We start from the raw sequence: 4,553 nt of genomic DNA on the forward strand, positions 1-4,553 counted from the left end.
TTCAACTGTAGTTCCATTTAGGTTTAGAATGAGAAAACGCAGACTGTCTCATGGTGTTGACGGACACTTTGGCTGTCACAGTGATCAAATCTGTGAAGTTTCAGTTACAGAACAGTCTCTCTAACCACTAGGCCGCTACTGCTTTTCCTTTTCTGGGTTTTTATCCTAAGCACACACAGTTTGTATTTTAAACCAGTCAGATTTAACAAATATATTAACACCTGGGCAAAGAGCCTTAATAGATATCTCACCTTAAGTTTTTTCTCTCATACCTTTCCTTCAGCACTGCTATTGGGAAGATTTACAACAAAGTAGACATGATTTAGGGATGAAATTAGGCTGGACTCTGCCGTAGAAAAGGAGATAGTGAAGCTGTCTCATCTGTGTGCACCGAACAAACTTCTCTGGACATCTGCGGTTACCAACGACAACACCCATGGTTTCCATGGCACTCTGACGGATGGTCAACAAACATGAAGAAAAAAAAAACTTTTCTCTTCCTTTTTTTTATTTGGTCTTAATTTAGAATTTTCCAACCAAGTGAACTTTCATCTTCACCCAAATTCCACACGTAAGAGTAGGGACACCCAGATGACTCCATCGCCTTGGAGTTTACTATGTTAGAGGGCAAAACATCAACCAGAATCAAGAAGCCATTAATGATTCAAGACATTTCAGTCATTCAGTGAAGATTCCATCACTCACTCATAGTCTCTCGGCTTCTAGATGCAAGGTGGAAATAGGTGGAAATAGGTCTCATAATGATTTAAAAAACTGGTAATTGTTGTGTGCCTATCTTGATACTTAATTAGACAGTGCATCCAGAATTGAATCATGACATGGAGCTTCTGCTTTTGCTTGCTTTATTGTCCAAACAGCGGATCGTACAACTACATGCCTCCTGGCTATCTCCGTCCGTCCTTCCCAGACACTTCCTGTTTCTTTAGACATATGACCTATCTGACCCAATACATGACATCCCTTCTTTTCTTGGAAATAAACGTATCCACTTAAACAACCTCTGCACTGTACCGTTCATAAGTGGCTATTATCTTATTGTTTTGCTTTCTATAGCAGATGTTTTCCTTAGCTTAACAACCATCTTACAACTTGTGTCTTTTCAACAATAGACAACTATTTCACAATACATCCACACAATATATACAGTTCACTTCAATACAAAATCACAAAGTCTTTCAGGTGCCCTTTTAACCCTCTGAGTTCTGGCCTGATATGTGAGTGTCTGATATTTGAGTGTCCTGGTGTGTCTGATATTTGAGTGTCCTGGTGTGGTGTCTGAGTGACATTAGTCTGTGCGTGTGTGGACGCATCAAGTACACTGTCCTCATCTCCCGGTGTTTCCTCCTGTGTACTGTGTATTTCCTTAGGCCTGTTTGTCTCATATCTTTTCACGTGTGGTGTTCCTCCGATAACGATAGTTAAGTATTGTAACTCTAGTTCTATGATCACAGGCGGAGCCCTCTAACAGGGCTCTATTGGCTTAGCCACTTATCTAGTCGCCTCAGTGCACTGAAAATTTGCATGCACGTGCTCAGCCAATCAGGATGAGCCTATACACCCTCTATGGGGCGAGCGGCCCCTCATTCAGCATACACTAAGTCTTCAGCGACTCGTGGAGCGGCAGGGCGAGCTGTTAGAGGGCTCTGCCTGTGATCATAGAACTAGAGTTACAATACTTAACTATCGTTCTATTTCACACAGGCTTCGCCCTCTAACAGGGCTCTGTTGGCTTAGGGGGCGAAGCCCGATGACTTCACTCCCTGCTGAGACACTAACACGAACAGCATGCTGGGTCATAGCCTGGATTGACTGTAACAATGCAATAGGTCAGCCAGATATGGTTCCGCTCACACCCATGTCTATAGAATGGGCGCGTGAAAAACCAACGCTACGCTTAATCATGTTGACAAACAGTAAGGTGTAACGCTGGCCAACCCAGTGGCCGGTCTCCATCGAGTTTCAACACAAGAGACTCAGGCCTAATAGGTCATTTCTTCACAGGTCTCGTGTACCAGTACTGAGTACAGAACCGGAGAAAGACCCAGACACATCCAACAGATAGAACCTGATGAATGGACAGCGCGTCGACCAGGACGCCGCTGTGCAGATCTCCTCCACACCTGTTCCACTGAACAGTGCCGTCGACGCAGCCACACTCCATGTCGAGTGCGCGCGGATGACTGCAGGAGGGTCCCTACCCGCCAGCACATAAGCCTGTGATATTCCCTCACAGGGCCAGTGGGCAAGTCTTTGCTTTGACAGGGACTTGCCAGCCACACTGTCTACATAGCACACAAAAAGCTGCTGTGTGCGCCTCACCGTGGCTGTGCGTTCCACATAAAATGCCAACGCACGCACGGGGCATAAACGGTGCAGCCTCTCCTCTCTCTCCTCACCATGAGGAGGAGGATAGAAAGCCTCCAGCTGAATTGTCCTAGACCAAAAAGAACTATTGATGTTCTTGGGTGCAAAAGACGGATTCCGTCTGAGTGTGGCGCCACTCAGGTCCCCACGTATCAGCAAACAGCTGGGATGGACCGAAAGAACGCACAAGTCACTCACTCTCTTAGCTGAGGTCAAAGCAAGCAGCAGAGCCGTCTTGACCGACAACAGCTTAAGAGAAGTCTGCCTAATCGGTTCAAAAGGCTCCTTAGACAGAGCCTCCAAGACCAAAGGCAGTTCCCACTGGGGGGCGGTGGAACGCACCACTGGACGTTTTCTCCTAGCCCCCCTTCATGAGGGGGAGCCGAAAACCGACCTCTCTCCAAACCCCTCATGGCAGGAAGAGATTGCCGACACATACACTTTAATAGTGGAGTGCGCCAGCCCCCTTTCCAGCAGGCACTGGAGGAAAGAGAGAACAGATCCAAATGAACAGTTCAAAGGATCGATGTTCCGCTCCCCGCACCATTTCTGAAAGCCCAACCATTTAGCCTTGTAGCTATCAATGGTGGATTGAGCCCTCGCGCCCTGGATGGTCTGCACCACATCCGCAGCCAGTCCAGCGCGCATCAGTCTGTCCCTTTCAGGAACCAAACCCTGAGAGGCTGTCCCAGGCTGGGCATCGTGCCTATTGCTCCATTCGCCTGAGACAATGCCCCCCAAAACTGGGGAACTGTCCAGGGCGGAGCCACCAGTAGCTGTCTCATCTCTGCGTACCACGGTGCCGTTGTGCGGTCCGGGGCCACCAGAATGAGCGACAGTCTCTCCACTCTCACTCTCACCAGCAGGGGAGGAATGAGACGGAGGGGAGGAAAAGCATACAGCAGCTTTCCTGGCCATGGCGCGTATCCGAACGCGTCATGGCCAGGAATGGCCCCAATGGGGGAGCGTCTCGGGGAAACAGAGAGAACCACAGGGGACAGTGGGCGTTCTGCCGGGTGGCGAACAGGTCCACTTCCACCCTCCCGAATCGGGACCAAATCTGGTCCACTATGTCGGGATGTAATCTCCATTCATCCGGCCCCCGTGTTCTCCAGGCCTGGAATATGCCGCGCCTTGAGAGAACGGAGGTGCTCTGTGGCCCAGCGCCACAGGTTCTCGGCAGCCTTCAACAACGGTGCGGATCACACTCCGCCCTGTTTGTTGATGTAGGCCACTGTTGAACGGTTGTCGGTCCTCACTAGCACATCCTTCCCCTGTAAGAGAGGCAGGAAGTGCTTTAGGACCAGCATGACTGCAGTCAACTCTAGTAGGTTGATGTGCTGGTTTGTCCCTGAAGGCCACACACCACTGACTGACTGCCCCAGGCAGGTTCCCCCCCAACCCGTCAGGGAGGCGTCTGTGAACACCGACACGTAGGAGGTCACTCTCCCCAGCGGTGTTCCCTCCGCCAGTATTTGAGGGGTCCCCCAATATGCCAGGTCCTCCCTGGCTGTTGGGGGGATGGTTACCATGTGACGTTTGGGACGTCGTGGATCCAAACGCAATCTGGCAGACCATCTCTGAAGGCGTCTCATATGGAGCAGCCCCAGTGGAACCACAGGGTGAGCCAGGAGCCGCATGACGGTCAAAATACACCGCCTGTTGGCTTGGTATGGGTGCGCTCTTTTTCCAATTGATGGCAAAACCTAACCTGGTTAAGTGCACCAATTGCACTGTGTGGAAAATAGCCCATTCTTTCGAGCAGGCCATGAGAATCAGGTCATCTAGATAAAAGAAGACCCGTATTCCCTGGCGCCGCAGGGGTGCGAGTGCCGTGTCCGCACACTTCGAAAAAGTGCGGGGGGCCAGGGAGTAGCCAAACGGTAGTCTGTTGTACTCGTAAGCTACCCCCTGAAAGGCAAAATGCAGGAATTTCCTGTGTCTCAGCACCACTGGGACATGAAAGTAAGCATCTTTCAAATCCACTGTGGTGAACCAATCGCCTGGCTGTACCAATTCCAGCATCTTTTTCACATGTGGTCGAAATGGTCTCTGGGTGATGCATGTGTTGAGCAGACGGAGATCCAGAATAGGTCTCATATCTCCAGTTTTCTTGGGGACCAGGAAAAAACCGGAATAGAGACCTCTCTTTCTGTCTTCCTGGGGAA

The 4,553-nt window shown here is 50.0% G+C and overlaps 1 pseudogene; it reads right to left on the bottom strand.

Annotated features, from left to right (window-relative positions):
- Nucleotides 1-3,032: 3,032 nt before the first annotated feature.
- LOC139931078 (uncharacterized) lies at nt 3,033-4,025 on the bottom strand (annotated as a pseudogene).
- Nucleotides 4,026-4,553: the final 528 nt, after the last annotated feature.

Source organism: Centroberyx gerrardi, chromosome 24 (assembly GCF_048128805.1).
Source record: "Centroberyx gerrardi isolate f3 chromosome 24, fCenGer3.hap1.cur.20231027, whole genome shotgun sequence".
Taxonomy (NCBI): domain Eukaryota; kingdom Metazoa; phylum Chordata; class Actinopteri; order Beryciformes; family Berycidae; genus Centroberyx; species Centroberyx gerrardi.